The sequence below is a fragment of the Chelonoidis abingdonii genome, chromosome 6 (genome assembly GCF_003597395.2).
Source record: "Chelonoidis abingdonii isolate Lonesome George chromosome 6, CheloAbing_2.0, whole genome shotgun sequence".
Classification (NCBI taxonomy): Eukaryota; Metazoa; Chordata; order Testudines; family Testudinidae; genus Chelonoidis; species Chelonoidis abingdonii.
The window spans coordinates 123,800,570-123,819,032 of NC_133774.1; the positions used below are offsets into that span (position 1 = coordinate 123,800,570).

General features: G+C 44.1%; 1 protein-coding gene across 3 annotated transcripts in view; it reads left to right on the top strand.

Moving 5' to 3' along the window:
- KIAA1958 (KIAA1958 ortholog) overlaps nucleotides 1-18,463 on the top strand; it is a 128,149-nt gene that overhangs the window by 14,000 nt on the left and 95,686 nt on the right. For all 3 annotated transcript variants that reach the window (XM_032763582.2, XM_075067384.1, XM_032763577.2), the window contains one exon: nucleotides 1,073-1,206. The gene's annotated coding sequence lies outside the window, so the exon portion shown is untranslated. The remainder of the gene's footprint in view (nucleotides 1-1,072; nucleotides 1,207-18,463) is intronic.

An 18,463-nucleotide genomic window follows, 5' to 3' on the forward strand; every position in this document is an offset into this window, starting at 1 on the left:
CTGCCTTAATTGGTTCTAGCAGGTTCCTGATTACTCTAGTGCAGCCCCTGCTCTGGTCACTCAGGGAACAGAAAACTACTCATCTAGTGACCAGTATATTTGCCCTCTACCTGACTCCTGTACCAAACTGGCCTGGGTCTGTCACAGTGCCTGCAAGATACACTGTCTGGAAATCAAAGTCCATTAGTCTGGTGGCCCACTTGACAATTCTTGGTATTGCTCATCCAGAGCCTCATGTGTTGAAGAAAACCTGAAAGAGGTTTGATCAGATCTTAAGATAAATCTCCTATCCCACGGGTAAGTTCTGAACATTCTTTCTGCCCAGAAACGTGCCAGAGCTTCTTCTCAATGACAGAATAGGAGTTTTCTGGATCAGTCAGGGTTCTGCAATGGTGACTTCTTGTCCATTTTTTTTAGCTGAGTCAAGACAGCACCACACTCTCAAGCATCTGTTGTGACAATTGTTTGCGTCTCAGAATCAAAAGGGCTAAGAGCCAGGCTGGTGGAAATTGCAGGTTTTATCTCATTAAAGCAGTTCTTGCACACTTCATCTCATTCAATCCTCACATCCTTTTTTAGAAGATGACTCAAAGGAACTACTTTTATAGTAAAGTGCTGTAAAAACATAAAGTAGTATGCACACAATCCCAAGAAGGATTGAAATTAGTCCTTGCTGTCAGGCTCTGATGAATCATGAATGGCTTTCACCAGGTCTTCTTTTGGTTGTATGCCTGTACACAATTGCCATTTCTTGTTGCTGTTGGTAAGTCCATGTAGCCAAAGTTTTTCTAGAACCTATTTTAGGATGACATCATGTTTGGATACATCTTTGCCATACACTAGAATGACAAGGTGGGTGAGGTAATATCCAGCTTTTCTTTTATTGTTCTGAGGAAGAGCTCTGTGTAGCTTGAAAGCTTGTCTCTTGCACCAACAGACATCGGTCCAATAAAAGATATTACCTCACTCACCTTATCTCTCTAATATCCTGGGACCAATAGAGCTACAACAACACTGTATATAAACTAGAATGTCATCTTGAAAGTAAGTAACGCCCCTTGTCTCTCCAAAGATCCCATGCATCATTCTCTGGAATACAGATGCTGCAGAGACTATCCCAAATGGCATCCGCTTGAATTGGAACACACCTTCTGGAGTGATGAAAGCTGTGTACTTGCGGGATTCTTCCATTAAGGGGATCTGGAGGTAAGCGGTGGGTAAATCAAGGGTTGTAAAGACTCTTGCCTCCTTGAAGGTGAGCAGCATTTTGTTGATGTTGGGTAGAGGATGGCAATCCACAACATGTTGGAGTTTAGTGCTCTCAAGTCCACACACATGCAGATAGCACTATTAGCCTTCCTGGCAACAATGACAGGAGAAACTCATTCTGATGAATCAACTGGTTCAATGATCTCTGCTTTGCATAGTTTCAGAATCTCCCCATTGGGTGGTTGTCTCAATGCAACTGGTATGTTTACACTTTATGCTAGACAGGCAGCGCTTTGTTTTGTAGCTGGATCTTGTGCTTTGAACTTTTTTGCTACACCTGTGGTATCAGTGAAAACTTCTGGAAAGTCAGAGACAATTCCTGACTGTAGCCTATCCTCAGTTTGCAGGACAGGTTCTGTACTATTCAGATCTAATATCATCTGAAGATCCCTTTGATGATTCTTTCCTAAACTAGAAATTGCCTTTTGGACTACATAGATTTTCCCTCGGGTATTATGGCCTTTGTGCTTGAGAGCAGCTGCAAAAAAGACCATTGGTGGGGTTGGGAGATGCACCAGTCCCTCTGGGGTATTTGTCTGGGGGATGCAACTCAGTTAGGAGCTGGAAAATAGCACAGTTTAGAGGTGGCTGGGAATTATAGTATAAGCAAAATCAGAATCCACTAATGTCCTCCTCTCAGGGCCATTGACTCGCACTTGGTGGTGTGGTGATCTCTCACATTCCAAACACCGTCAGGATTCAGTTCACCCTCATCCTCATGTGTGAAGACTCCAGATGCAACATTGCTGGCAGACTTGTCGACTTTAGCAAAATGTCCTTTTTTGTTGCAGTTCTTACGTACTGATTTCTTAGCAGGGCATCCTTGAAAGTCTGCCTTATGACCTATGCACTGCTTCTGTAGCTTTGGTAGCAATGTGATGTGTGGGAGGCAACGCGGATGTAGACTTAGGAATGTTGCAGGTTGCAGTCTTGTACGGGACTACATTAATCTCTGCAGGCAGGAAGACATCTGATGTCATGGAAAGTGACTTAGAACAGTGGATGGCACTTCCCATTCATCAGGTGGCTTCTCCAAGGTAAGTCCTTTTGTCATGAGGAATCATTCACAAATCTGAAAACTGGTCATCTTCATGACAATTTGATTTCTGATAATTTCATCTGGGAAACTGGCAAATTCACAGATTGCACTCAGATCACATAATATAGGGACGTAGTGGTTGACAGGTTCGTGAGGCATCTGTGTATCGGAATAGAACTTGACATGTTTGGCAACAGCATTTAATAGAGAATTAAAATGATCACGCGGGCTTGGAGAGCAGCACCATATGGCTCTTGCCATATCTTGCGGCAAATCAGTAATGGGAGGCAGATGCCTGAAGATTCTCTGCCTTTCAAGACCAAGTCATTGAAACAGTAAGGCTTTCCACTTTTCTGGAGTGTAAGTAGAAGGTTTCAGAGCAAGCGTACACTTGCTGAAGTAAGACTTCTGGGTGAAGTTGTTCTCGTGGGAGTGGAGGATCTCTTGGGGTCGGCATGAAGAACAGCGGAGGCGGAACTTGTGTCATGGTAATAAGTGTGGAAGCAAGTTGGGGTAGTCAGAACTGCAGAGGAATGTCCAGGCTGGGAAAAGGGAGCCCTATGAAAAAATAGGCACGGCCCCTTTAAATTTCTCTTCTCAGCGAGTAGTATTTGCAGACAGCAGCAGCTTTAGGTCAGTGGAGTTTTCCTGGGAGCAGCAACAGGAGATCACAGCAACAGGAATCACGAGGCACTTGGTTAAGTTAGATTTCTGTTTCTCTGTGGCTCTTTTGTGCTTATTGCCAGTTAGTTCTGTACCTGGATCCCTTTTGAGGAAGACTTGGGAAGCTTTATAATAGCAAAGGCAAAGTTTATTCTCCCCTCACTCTTTCACAGAGCTCACTTTCTTTCTTTCCTTCTCCTCTCTCTCCTCCTCCTTCCCCGATGCATCCTGGGAATTCTTCTGTCGATCTAGCTATCACGTCTTGGTAAGGTGAATTACTTACACCAACAGGAAAATGCCTCCCTTTGGCATAGGAAGTGTCTACTGAAGCTGTAGCACTGCAGCTGTACTGTTTGTAGTGATTTAAGAGTGGGCATACTCTACGTTGCCAGATGAATTCTTCCATCAGCCTAGCTGCTTCCTCTCGAGGGAGTGAATTTACTTCAATGATGGACAAACCTCTTCTATCACAGTAGCAAATGGCTACACTATAGGCTTACAGCAGCATAGCTGCAGTGCCCCTGCTGTGCCATTGTAGTGCTGGTAGTGTAGACAGACCCTAACTCTCCATGCAGACATCATGACAGCGTTCTGAAAGTCGCAAAGCGTAGTAAGCTAGTTCGCTGTAGATTCGCCTGGCTTGCCACACGCTAACTCGCTGCATAGGCAAGACTTCAGTATCCATTAACATGATCAGGCTCTGGTGACAAATTCAACTCTAAGATTTACATACACAAATGCAGACATCCTACAACCTCATGCAGCTCTCTTATTTAATTGTACAAAAATATTAGTAATTTCTTATTCTACCGACCCCTCCCCCCTCCGTCCACACAACTTCCTTTCCCAGAGTAATATTCCTAAGAATTTTATTAATGGTACATTTTCAGATTTTACTATCATTTATACTACACTATACATAACCAGGTATGTTTTATACTATACATTTAATGAACAACATACATATCCCCAAAATATATCCAACATCATATATCGATTTAATAATCAAACAGGGTGGTTAAAGTTTTGTTGAATGGGTTGTGTAAGTCTATTGGGATGATAATGACAGACTAAAGATTATATGGCTGTGGGGAATTGGCTGGATACCTTAGATGTATGAATATTTACATTCTTGATTTCCAGTGTAAACGTACTACTTAGATTTATTCTCTATTTTCTTCTGTTTTCCTTCCCATCTCTACCCCATAAATCAGTTTCACTGACTTGGCTATCTGTAAATGCTCTATGGCAGTGGTCCCCAACCTTTTTGTGGCCAGTAGCACATTCATGTTTTCGGAAGAGTGTGGCGGGCACCAACAATTACTCACATACAGGGCCGGCTCCAGGCACCAGTGGAGCAAGCACATGCCTGGGGCAGCACATGCTACAGGGCGGCATTCCGTCCATTCTGCGGAGTCGGAGTAGTTTGTTTTTGTTTTTTGTTTTTTTTTGGTGCCAGTTCTGAGCAGTGCAGAGAGAAGCTGGAGAGAAACCGGGAGGACAGACAACACTGGCGCCCGCAGCCTGCAGGCCCGGAGTTCTCTGTTCCCAGCAGGCGCGGGACCGCGGCTTCTCTCCAGCTTAAGCCACAGCCCCACGCCTGCCAGGGACAGAGAACACCGGCGCCACAGTCTGCAGCCTCGGAGTTCTCTGTCCCCAGCAGGTGTGGGGCTGCGGCTTCTCTCCCCTGCTGGGCACTAGGCGGGCACACATAAATGCCACGGAGGGCACCATGGCGCCCACGGGCACTGCGTTGGGGACCACTGCACTATGGGTTCAATCCTACAACGTGCTGAGCATGCTGGCTCCAGTCCAGCAAAGTACTTAAGGACATGCTTAACTTTAAGTGTGTGAGTAGTCCTACTGAAGTCAGTAGTGTGTACATGGTAGAACTGGTCAAACAATGTTAGTGAACAATATCACCAGGGAATTATTTTTCCTGTCAATCGCCAAATTATCTGTGAATTTAGACACTTTTTTTTTCATTCTTCTATTTGCTCCTGTATCTGATTAATCTGTTCTGAAATGCAGGGCACTCTGATCATTCTCTGGGGGAGTAAGGGAGGCCTTGGTAGTGGTGCAGCCACAAAAAGGTATTTGGCACATAAAAAATAGACTTTACAATTCTTTTGAAATGAGGGAATATTCATTACATTGAGCCTTCCAATTAAGTTATATTTTGAAGCTGCTCTGCATGATAGTAAAACATTGTTGGAATATAGAAATAGACAATTTTGTATGGAAGATGGCTATTCAACAGGGTATTAATTTAAAAGAAACATTCTACACTTTAACTGAGCACTTTTAAATACACTGCATCTGCTTTAATAGACTGCTCTCACTGTATGCATATGTGCAATCTCATAAAGATGGATAAAAATTGTTTCAGTCTAGCTGGGAACCCAGGAGAAATAGCAGCTTAGAGCCATATAGCTATGCATTATTAAACATTGGAAATTTGTTTTGTTTTTGTGTTAACAGCCAATATTTCCTGTTGGCTAGTTAACGGCATAAAGCTAAGTGACCTGGTTTTCAATCAGACACTGAAAACTATTTTTCTCATGTATACTGTCCTCTTAGCTACTAATTAAATTGTACTGCTTTGTTAGATTAGCTCTTGGTTTTTTACAGGCCATTTAGCTCTTGAAAAAGTATTTCAATAGAGTAGTACAGTGAGGATTAAAATGAGAGAAATAAAAACCAGAAATGTTTGCTGATTGATGGTTATAAATTCTACCAGAATTCTTTGCTTTCTATTTATTTAAAAATTGTAAAATGTTTTACAAGGACACAGAACTTGTCCTACTGGATCAGCCAATTTATTCATCTACTCAGGCTCCCTGCCTGAAGCAGAAGCCAACACTCAGTGCTTCAGTGGACGCTTCTCTCCTCACTCCAGTAATTTGCTTATGGCCAAATCCCAGTGCTAGTTCCCTGCCCATGTATCTGAACTGGGCACCAGTAGATGTACAGGGAGAACACACATATTATTTAGATTTGTGGAGGTTTGGCTATGGATTTTATTACATTAGTATTAATTATTGTTAGTGCCGTGACTTTATGGGCATTAAAAAGTTGCAAAGTTGAGTACAACATTTATACAAGAAAAATCTAGCTGCACCATGTCTTTGAGTAGCCTGTAAAATTTATAAATTCAGCAGGGTTTTCTTTTATTTGTTCTGAATGTGCTAATCTCTTGTTCTGGTGTTGTGGGGCAGTGTGAGTTGCAGGGCTGATGTTTTTCATTGTCCTGTTTAACACTTTGATTACTTTAGTCAAGTCCTCTCTAAATCTTCTCCTTTCTAGTCTAAATAGCCATAGGGTTTTGCCATTCCTCTAACCATCTTTCTTCCTGCCTTTTGGGTCTTTTTAGTTTCCTCAGTATCTCTTTAAGGCAAACATTGTGGGTTTGGGATTTTTTTTTTTTAAGTAAAACTTTCCATTCGCATGACATGAGATGCACCTTGGTTCAATTTAATATTATTATATTTCCTACCTCTTTCTTTTAGTGCCCTTTCTTAACTGCTCTTGTGCACTGGGCGGATGGTTTCACTGAGCCTGTCTAAGTTGGCCCTCCACACTTTTTCTGTAGAGGATCCTGCATGTTGAGGTGACCAACTTGCATTCCTCCTCCAAGTCATTAATCAACACGGAACCAGTCATATGATATGATCGTGAAGGGCGCCATCTACTAGTGCATCACATGCCTCCTGTGCGGGAAGGGGTGTCAGCTCTCTCTGCAGCAGAGTTCCTCTTTGTCCTTGGGCCTATTGAAGAGGGAGGGAGTTGGTGGTACATGCATCATCCTAACTCCAATGTTATAGAGAATTCCCCCATTCAGTCAATACAGTCCTGGCCTGTATTAACTTTCTGTGCCCTTCCCCACTCCCAATGAGGGAATGACCTCTGAGGAGAGTGCCTGGGGCAGCCTCGAGATGTGTGAGGAAGCCCTGGCACTACAGAGAGCACAGGGCTTCCACGTGGCTTCCTACTGTTCCGCCAGAATTTGTGGAAATTATGGGCCAGCCCTGTGGGGGTGGGGGAGGAGGAAACTCTGCCCCATGAGATGGTAGGGGAGAAATCTTTTGAGAGAGACTTCATGAGATGAGGACTAGGGGCCTTAATATCCAATACCATCCCAATACCATCCAGGGACTTTCCACTGTTAACGTGCACAGGCCTCCCCATGATGAGGAGGTGGTGTTCATCTTGACCCTTTGGTCTGTCTGTGGTAACCATGGGATAAAACCATGTACTAGGGCAGGGGCTGGCAAACCTTTTGGCCTGAGGGCCATCACTGAGTGGGGAAATTGCATGCAGGGCCTTGAATGTAGGGCTGGCGCAGGGGGTTGGAGTGCAGGGTGCGGGAGAGGGTGCGGGATGCAGGAAGAGACTCAAGGCAGGAGGTTGGAGTGCAGGAGGGGTTTCAGGTGCGGGAGAGGGTGCGGGGTGCAGGAAGAGACTCAGGGCAGGAGTTTGGAGTGCAGGAGGGGTTTGGGGTGTGGGAGAGGGTGTGGGGTGCAGGGTGCGGGAGAGAGTGCGGGGTGCAGGAAGAGACTCAGGGCAAGAGGTTGGAGTGCAGGAGGGGTTTGGGATGCGGGAGAGGGTGCGGGGTGCAGGAAGAGACTCAGGGCAGGAGATTGGAGTGCAGAAAGGGTGTGGGTGGCAGCAGGGGGTTGGGGTGCAGGCAGGGTGTAGCAGGGGGCTCAGGGCAGGAAGTTGGGATGCAGGATGCAAGAGGGGTTCAGGGTGCAGGCTCTGGCCTGATGCTGCTTACCTGGTATGGCTTTAGGGTGGCAGCGATGCACACTGGGGCCAGGGCAGGCCCCCTGCCTGCTCTGTCCTCGCGCTGCTCCTGGAAACGGCCAACACCATGTCCCTGCAGCCCCTGGGGGGAAGGGGGCGCAGAGGGCTCTGCTCGCTGCTTTCGCATGTGAGTACCTCCCCCGAAGCTCCCATTGGCCGCGGTTCCCTGTTCCCGGCCAATGAGAGCTGCAAGAGGTGGTGCCTGCAGGCGAGGGCAGTGCGTGGAGCCCTCGCCTGCAGGCACTACCCCCTGCCGCTCTCATTGGGGGCTGTTTGGACATGGTGCCGGCCGCTTCCGGGAGTGGCATAGGGCCCACGGCGCCATGCAGGTGGCAGTCTTGCAGGCCGGATCCAAAGCCCTGAGGGGCCAGATCTGGCACGCAGGCCATCGTTTGCCCACCCCTGCACTAGAGGTTCCACATTCTTACATGGCTCTTTATCTACTACTGTTATGGATGGGAAGACATGATTGTGGAACTGCATTTTACGGACCTAGGTTTAACCTAGGCTAATGCACTTCTAGAAATGTTTTCTCCATGCAGACTGGACATAGGAGAAGAGTTAGAACTCACTCATTCCTAACTAGTGGAGAGCATCACATACTAGCATGGTCCTTGTAATGTGGACAGGTCCTCTGCTCCCATGACTTAAACAATTTTAATTCATAAAGTTGAACCTTTTTCTGTATTTTCCGTCATAATCTCTTTATAAAATATCTTATTAAAAGCTAAAAGACCAAGTGGCTCACCTTCATCCATTTTATCCACTTTTAGCTAAGTTTATTAACTGTTTCTAAGATTTCATTAGAGACTAACAACTTTCCCTTTCACGAGCCACACAGATTTGACCATATCAGGTTATATTTGTTCAAGTGTGGCACAGTTCTGTCCTTAATTATCCTCTCAGTCAGTGGAATAATATACCGCATATTCTGAAAGCTAATATGTGTATATTACTTTCTCTGTGTTTACAATTATACTGTAAGGAGTTTAGTAGGATGTCAGTGTAAGATTTCTGCTGATATGACGTCTTATTTGAACAACAGTGTCTTGTTTTGGTAGGTTTCTGGGGATTGACAAAAGAAAACAACGTTACCATTTTTCACATGGTTTGACCCATTCTGTTGTTTAGTGGAAAGTATTTGAGTAGGCGGCAAATGAAATTGTTTTTACATTTTCAAGACACTTAAGATAGAAAATAGAAAAGACAGCACTAGATAAACATGCTGCATATATAATAATATTACTGCCAAGGAAATTTAATTCAGTCCTCAGTGATGGGTTTGGGCAGATGTGTTGCACTGAGTTAGAGATAAGGTAATGCATGTGGTGTGGTCTCAAGTAACTAGGAACAGAATGAAATTGATATTTTGCATTCGTCGTGTATTATTTATTGTATCTGATATAAGCATACAGCAGATACCTGATACTGCCACCAGCTGCATGATATCAGATACTCTCTGTCTATATGGCAGGGAGGAATGGGGGCTATTTTAACTTCCTGCAATAGCTGAGGCAGACAAAATTAAATTGACTTAAAAACTTCTACTGTTGCGTTAGTGCATGTTTGGATTAGTTATTGTTTCTCTGAGAAATGCTATAATTTAAAATCAGTGTTCCTACTTGGAGTTAAAAAGTTAGTCCCTAATAAACACAGTGCTGTCCTTCAGGGGCTGATGGTATTAAAAAAATCAGCAATTATGATTAACCCTACAATAACAAACCAGAATTCATGTACGAAAAGAGGAGGAAAATATCTGCAAGAAGATGTTTCAATTTCAAGCTATTTTGAAGTTAGTATACCCGGACTTAAATCTCTCTTGTGCGCAAAAAAAGTATTGAAACAGATTCTTATAATCAAAATACTGCATTTCCTGCTAAATTATTTAATGGATAATTATCTAGCAAGGTTCTTATGTCTTCCATCATTGTAGTATAGGCATGCATCACATATATTCATGTGTTTATTCTCACAAAAAGAACAGGAGTACTTGTGGCACCTTAGAGACTAACAAATTTATTTGAGCATAAGCTGTCGTGGGCAACAGCCCACTTCTTCGGATGCATGGAATGGAAGATATAGTAAGGAGAGATAAATACATTCAGAACATGAAAAGGTGAAAGTAGCTATATCAACTCTAAGAGGCTAATTAATTGAAGATGAGCAATTATCAGCAGGAGAAAAAAATCTTTTGTAGTGATGATCAAGACAGTTGACAAGAGGTGTGAGGATACTTAACATGGGGAAATAGAGTCAATCTGTGAAATGACTCAGCCATTCCCAGTCTCTATTCAAGCCTAAGTTAATGGTGTCTAGTTTGCACATTAATTCAAGTTCAGCAGTTTCTCATTGGAGTCTGTTTCTGAAGCTTTTCTGTTGCAAAATTGCCACCTTCAAGTCTGTTACTGAGTGACCAGGGAGGTTGAAGTGTTCTCCTACTGGTTTTTGAATGTTATGATTCCTGATATCAGATTTGTGTCCATTTATTCTTTGGTGTAGTGACTGTCCGGTTTGGCCAATGTATATGGCAGAGGGGCATTGCTGGCACATGATTGCATATATCACATTGGTAGATGTGCAGGTGAATGAGTCCCTATGGCATGGCTGATGTGATGGTGTCACATGAATAGATATGTGGACAGAGTTGGCATCAGGCTTTGTTGCAAGAATAGGTTCCTGGGTTAGTGTTTTTGTTGTGTGGTGTGTGGTTGCTAGTGAGTATTTCCTTTAGGTTGGGGGGCCGTCTGTAAGCAAGGACTGGTCTGTCTCCCAAGATCTGTGAGAGTGAGGGATCATCTTTCAGGATAGGTTGTAGATCTTTGATGTTGCACTGGAGAGGTTTTAGCTGGGGGCTGAAGGTGATGGCTAGTGACGTTCTGTTACTTTCTTTGTTGGGCCTGTCCTGTAGTAGGTGACTTCTGGGTACTCTTCTGGCTCTGTCAATCTGTTTCTTCACTTCCCCAGGTAGGTATTGTAGTTTTAAGAATGCTATGATAAGATTTGTAGTTGTTTGTTCTCTGATCTGTAGGGATTTGGGAGCAATGCGGTTGTATCTCTGAGAAGCTTGCTGTAGACAAAGTGAGATTGTGTCGCGTCTGTTTCTAGGATGGAAGCTGGAGGCAGTAGGTAAGATAGCAGTCAGTAGGTTTTGGTATCAGGTGGTGTTTATGTGACTCACTTATTGCACAGTAGTGTCCAGGAATGGACCACTTGTGTGGACCTGGTCTATGTTGAAGTTGATTGGTGGGATGGAAACTATTGAATCATGGTGGAATCCTCGAGGGCTTCTCCATGGGTCCAGATGATGAGATGTCATCAATGTAGTGCAAGTGGAGTAGGGGCGTTAGGATGAGAGCTAAGGAAGTGTTGTTCTAAGTCAGCCGTAAAAATGTTTGGCATTCGTGGGACCATGTGGGGACCATAAGCAGTGCTGTGACTTTGAGGTATATATTGTCCCAAATGTAAATAGTTGTGGGTGACGACCAAGTCACAAAGTTCAGCTACCAGGTTTGCTGTGACGTTATTGGAATACTGTTCCTGATGGCTTGTAGTCCATCTTGTGTGGAATGTTGGTTTAGAGAGCTTCTTACATCCAAAGTGACCAGGAGGTGTTTTCTGGAAGATCAACCAATGGCCTGTAGTTTCCTCAGGAAGTCAGTGGCATCTCAAAGATAGCTGGGAGTGCTGTAGCATAGGGCCTGAGGGAGAGAGTCCACATAGTCAGACATCCTGCTGTTAGGGTGCCAATGCCTGAGATGATGGGCATCCAGGATTTCCAGGTTTGTGGATCCTGGGGTAGCAATAGAAATATCCCTGTTGGAGTTCTAGGGATGTATTCTGTGCAGATTTGTTCCTGTGCTTTTTCAGGGAGTTTCTTGAGCAGATGTGTAGTTTCTTTGGTTAAACATTCAGTGGATCAGAGGGTAATGGCCTGTAGAATGTGAGTTAGAGAGCTGCCTACAGCCTCTTATTTCATATTTCCAACTTATTCACGATGACGACAGCAACCTCCTTGTCAGCCTTTTTTGATTATGATGTCAGAGTTTGTTCCTGAGGCTGTTGATGGTGTGTGTTCTGCACAGCTGAGGTTATGGAGCAAGTGATGCTGTTTTTCCACAATTTCCCTCACTTTGAACTTTAGGGTACAAAAGTGGGGACCTGCATGAACACTTTTGAGCTTAATTACTAGCTTAAATCTGGTATGCTGCCACCAGCCATAATTTAGTGTCTGGCACACTTTCTATTCCCCCAAAACCTTCCCTGGGGAACGCAGACCCAAAACCCTTGGGTCTTTAAACAAGGAGGAATTAACACTCCTCCTTCCTTTCCCCCCACCAATCCCTGGTGAGTTCAGACTCAGTCCCTTGGATTTTTTAAAACAAGGAAAAATCAATCAGGTTCTTAAACGAAAGCATTTATAATTAAAGAAAGAAAAAAGTAAAAGTTATCTCTGTAAATCAGATGGAAAATGCTTTACAGGATACTCAGATTCATATAGACTAGAGGGACCCCCCTCCCCTTAGCCTGAGATTCAAAGTTTACAGCAAACAGAGCTAAAAATCCTTCCAGCAAAAAAGCACATTTACAAATTGAGAAAATAAACTAAGACTAATCTGCCTTGCCTGGCTACTACTTACAATTTTGAAACACGAAGACTGATTCAGAAAGATTTGGAGAACCTAGAATGATGTTCCCGTCCCTCTCAGTCTGGAGAGCGAAACAACAAACCAAACAAAAAGCACAACAAAAGACTTCCCTCCCACAAGCATTTGAAAGTATCTTGTCCCCCTATTGGTCCTCTGTTCAGGTGTCAGCCAGATTTACTGAGCTTCTTAACCCTTTACAGGTAAAAGAGACATTAACCCTTAACCATCTGTTTATGATAGGGGCACAGAAATATTTCCCGTTTTATAGATGGGGACCAGAGGCACAGAGAGACAAAGTGGCTTGCCCAAGGTCAAACATGGCTGAGTGGGGAATTGGATCCTGGTCTCGCAACCGCAAAGCAAGCGCTGTAACCATGAGACTGCCCTTCCTTTCTGCCTGTCAAATAATAGGTACTATAGGATAACAGAAGGAATCTAGGTGGTTCTGTGATGAGTTTTTCTAGACCTCTGCAATCCCTTCCAAGTTCACACATTCTGAAATGTGAAAGTTTTTCCTGTGGCTGCATCTGACTGTTGAATGCAAAGGCAAAGCCTGGGTTTGACATGCTAGTTTTCTGATTCACTGATGGAACAGAACTCTGATTTCCCTTTGTAAAACTGGGCTCGAATTATTACATGAATCAAAATATAAATGAATAATGAGACAGTTCCCTATAACATTGCCCCTTCTGCAATTCCCCATTTATAGGCCACTCAGACAGACAAGAAGGCGAGAGAAAATTAGTTTCCTCTAGCTCTTCCACCTAGATCAGAGAGCACAACTAAATTGCATCTGATCTCTGTAATTACCAGAAAATGACTTCTGCAGAGCTAGGCTGACGGTCCCAATCGCGTGGGATAGGCTCAACCAATGACGGACACAGGAAAAGTATATATGACTTGTCCCATGTGATCTACTGCAGTGAGCCAGGCTCAAATTCAAAATGCATGAGACACACTGTAGCCCTGGTAAAACTTGTGCATCTCCAGATGGAGCAAAAAAGTTTGGAAAAAACTTTCTACAAACAGTTCAGGCTGATTTTTCAGGTCAAGTCTGTCAATTCATCATGAGGGAGGCTCCAGTGACAACAAAAAATGGTGAGGAAACCTTAAATCAACTACACGAACCAATTTGTACAAAAAAGTAACAAAAACATTTTATGTGAACAACTAAATGGCGGTGCCCTGGCTGTCTAGTGGTAACTTGTCACATGTGAGTCCACATTCCTTCTCTGGTGCTTAGAAGAGCTAGGAAGGTTGAGGAAGCAGAACACACAGCAGAGAGGACAAAGAGATTAACCTCAAATACCTCCTTAGCAACTCTTTCTGGTGGAAGCATGGAGCAGCATTCACAGAATCCCGGGGGTCGAGCACAGCTGTCTTTTTGGAGTAGAGGTCTCTAGGAAGCTACACCTTTAAGACAAAGGGGTATGTGTAGTGGTTTTGGGGCAAAACCAGAGGAAAACATGACACATCAGGTTGGAGAGAAGGAAGAGAAAGGGATTAATTTGAAATGCTCGGGACACTCTTGTTTATGACGTTGAGACGGACCGTACAGTAACCCGGCATGTGTGAAGGAAGGAAAATGGTTAAATTAGAGTACACACTCTATTTTACCCTTACTTGCCTAGCATGTCCATCAGGGACTCTATTGAACAAGCAGAGGATGAAGTGGGCTGAGAGAATGTTGCAGGCAGTTGTGGGTGGACAGGTTCTGAGGATGTGGAACTGGCTACTAGGAGTGAAAATCCAGACCCTGTCGTAGTGCCAGATTATTCCCCATAGTTAAGGCTACATTCATATCACGGAGGTCATGGAAGTCACGGAATCCATGGCTTCCAGTGACCTCCATGACATTCTCTGCTTCAGCTCCAGGGGCTGCAGGACTTTGGAGCTGACAGCTAGGGGGCCCTGGCAGGGTTCCAGCGACAGGCAACAGCAGGGACAAGCACCAGGGGGCCCCCAACTGATGATAGACTCCCGAGGGGACGGGCAACAGCCTTGTGCGGGGCAAGGGAAGTGGGACGTCTCGGGCGAGCAGCTGAGGGTGCCCATTTTCTTTTTGGGAAATATGGTCACCCTGCAGCTCCCCACTGCCGTGGGCAGAGGGGGAATCCCCAGTGGTGGGGGATACCATGGAGCCACAGCAGCAAAAGTCAGACAGATCCCGACTTCTGTGAATTTTTGTTTTTTGCCTGTGACCTGTCCATGACTTTTACTAAAAATAACCATGACAAAATCTTGGCCTTACCCATAGTTAATGGAGAAATTCAGCTAGAAGCTATCCTAAAAGATAATCCTTATTTTGTGTGATAAAGCATCTTTGATAAATTCTGCAAGCATGACAAAGGTAGTCCTAGATATGTCTGTGCACACACAGTTCACATTCTACTGTATGAAGTGAGTAGTACTGACAAATTCCGTTTGAGCCAAATTCTATCCCGACTTATAGCCTGGGTCATCATTCAAATGATGTGATGTGCAAAATTGGTTATGATGGGCTGTAAATTAACACAGAATTTGGCCCAGTGTGTCTTAAGTGTTGCAAAGGCTCTTGTTGCCAGGGAAGCAAGTGTGACTAAATAAGCAAATCTGTTGTACACCACTCAAAAATGTTACATCTGTATGCTCACATGGGAGCTTTCGCTGATGTGAGGCTCACTTGGGCCATGCATGGCATGAAACTAAGCAACTGAGCTGCAGATCTCTGTGGACCACCAGTTACTCTCCTGTCTCTTCTTCCTCCAGGGGTGTGGAGGAACCTTTGGCAGTGGAACCAATGTGGTTCTGCTGAGACTGTGTGGGGCTCGAGTTGTGCACCACCTGTGTGTCATGAGACCCCATCTGCCCGACTTTAAGTGACCTTATACTGGGAGAACTGGAGGAGGAGCCAAAGTTTCCACTAACTTCCCTTCACTCCTAGGGGACTGTTGGGACCAGAGCAGCTTCAGCACAGTGGATCCAGTCGCACTATGGTTTGGGATGGACAATTCCTCCCTTCTTGTGCCTTTAACCACTCCCAGGTTAGAGTAAAGGACTCTACGATTGTTTCACAAAAAGGATGGATGACCTTGTGATTAAAGCATTGGACTGGGACAAAGGCGATCTGGTTTCATTCCTGCCTCTGCCACAGATCTTTTGTGTCATCTTGGGCAAGTCACTTAATCTCTCTGTGCCTCTGTTCCCCATCCATGGGTAGGAATGATAAAATCAGTAATGCTTTGAAGAGCTCAAATCTGTGCTGAAGGGAGCCATAGGGGAACTTAGAAATTCTCAGTGGGCATGAGATTCCCTGGAAGCTGATTAATGAATTTTCAAGTTAGACAGGATTCTGATTTTTTTTCAGTGTGCTAATTGTTAAAATTTTCTCTGACTTTCCCATATGCTTCATATATGTATTTAGTCAGATATAAACTATACAAAGAAAAATCGTACAACTAAGATCAATGACCCAGTCCTCTGTCATCATTGAAAGGAACCTAGCACCTGGCATCACAATTGTTTTCTTGATTGATGTAATTTTAATAAATTCAGTCTAGGGGCTTTTTGCTAACATTCCTTCCTTAATTTTGATTTTTCTGACTTTTTTTCAGTTTGTGGTACAACCTTAATTTGTGACTTCAGTTTCTAGAAGTTGAACCTCTCTAGTCTGGCACCCTTGGGACCTGACCAGTGACAGACCACGGGAGGTCAGTGCAGAGTGCCAGTGGGTCCCAATAGGCACGGGAAGTAGGGGTGCAGGGGGTGCTGCAGCACCCCCAGGGTTTATGCTCAGAGTGGCTTCCACCTGGGGTCTCAGAGGGCGGCTCCAGGTCCCAGCTGCTGGCCCCTTGCCCAGGGTCCCAGCTGTCAGCCCCAGATCCTCCCCCTCCCTCTTGGAGGTTGAACGCCGCGAAGTTGGCTCCTGTGCTGGACCCCAGATGTTGCCGGACCAGGGAGTGCCAGATTAGAGAGGTTCAACCTGTATTAAATTCCTTGGCCAGAAGAAACAATCAGATTGGTATTTAAGCATGTAAATTGTGCAGTAATAAAAAAAAGCAAATTGACACACTCGTTCAGCTGCACATCTGAGATGTGACTGTGACTTGTGGTTGCACAGCTTTCCTTTGGTAGGCAGGCAGGTTCTGTGTTTGTTCTGAATTACTTGGGTAAGGAAGACAAGGTGGGTCCTTCTAAGTTGGTCCAGTAAAAGATATTACCTCACCCACATTGTCTCTCTAATTTCCTGGGACCGACACAGCTTCAACAACACTGCACACATCAGATAAGGAAGTCCATTTTAAAAGTCGCCATGTGATTGGAACCGGGTAGAAGTTTGTAAACATGATATTCAGCTCTGTGATGTGAAATGGGGGGTGAGGTGGGGGGGCATATGACTTGATACCATCTCATTCCACCAGGTTGACCTAAAAAAAACAAAAACAAAAAAAACATGGTGGGATTGAATTAGGAAATACCAAAACTTGCTTTTCCTGCTGTAACCTTATCTTGTGCTTTGGGGTCCAGACTCTGTCTGTTAAATTACAACACCACGCTCTGCCCAGCAGTAGCTCTGACTGTGCTGGACTCAGAAGCAATGGGCCAAACTTTCTGCTGGTGTAAATGGGTGCTGCTCCATTAACTTCAGTGAAGTCCAGGCGTTCCAGTGGAAGGCAGACCAGAGGGCTGTATGCTGCACCCTTTGAGACTGTGTGATTCGATCACTTCCTCACCTTTGGGACGATGTCCAAAATAATGCTGTTTGCCAGAAAATGTTTGCCCCAAACACTCCTTTTACCACACATCATTTATTTATTTTGCATGTTGAAGACACTGAAAGCCAACATCTGGACTCCTTTCCTGTGTTTTTGTTTGTTGAGCATGCTGTTCTTAGCTGCGAAGAGTTAAACTTGCACAGCTGTGCTGCAGAGAGGGGCTTTCTGACTGTCATTATTGCTATGTAGCATCTTTTAAAAGAAAGCAGACAAGAGTTTTTAATTTGTTGCCTTTTTGGTTTTGGCAGAATTAATCTTCAGCTCAACAGTTATTCTAAACACAAGCCTTTTAAAATGCTCTACATGGCTTTATTTTTGTATGTGTATTTTTGTATGTTCTATTTTAGAACTACTGTATTTCTCAGACAGTGTGTTCCAATTTGGCACATATTAAGCAGGTTAAATTTCCATTGACTTCAGTGGGGGGGGTGCTTGCTTTGCAGACTTCAGGATTAGGCTCCAGCCTAGTATGTCATGGCAATGGTGTGGCTCTAAATCTGATTTTTAACACCTGATTTTTCATCTACTACCAAACTAAATTGGGTCATAACCTGGGCCACCACAGAATTTAAGCCCAGCAAGCCTCATAGTGTAACCAGAGCCTAAAAAACTATGTTGGGGTATGGTCTAATTACTTGGGGTATATGAAGTGAAAGTACCCTCCAACAGAGTATGAATGATCAATTGCAAGATATTCCGAGAATTGTTTGACCCTGGAATATGTACAAAGGGTCACATGGACAGTGAGACTGTTGATCTGATTCCAATCTCCCTTACAAACACATAAATCAGGAGAAGCTTCATGGAAATCAGTGGACTTTTATTGCAGGAAAACGAATGGGGGAGATACTGAAGAGAGATCCACTTTCTTCGTGTTGGGAATGCACCACACTGCATGGCTGAGTTAGCTCATCATAGTTTGCCGAAAGCTGTGAGTTTTCAATGGATCTATCTGGTGGGTGGTAAAAACCTCTTCCTAAATTTGTGTCATTTTTAGCAAGAGTGACTGAGAATGGGTTTTTCAACAGTGTAAGAATAAGCCACAGAAACAGCTCTCAGAGATCAGATTCCACTTTGGGATCAAAAATCAGGACCCAAAACTGTCGGAGGAAAAAATAGTTTGAATGCAAAATGAAGGGTAATTCATTGTAGTCCCATGAATCCAGATTTAAAATAGCATTGTGTTCATTTCACAGCTTGATCAGTTCTTTCTCTTCCTCTTGATATGTGCTGTGATTGTGCATAGATAGCAACCAGGAAGTTATAGTGGGTCTTTGTTTGAATGA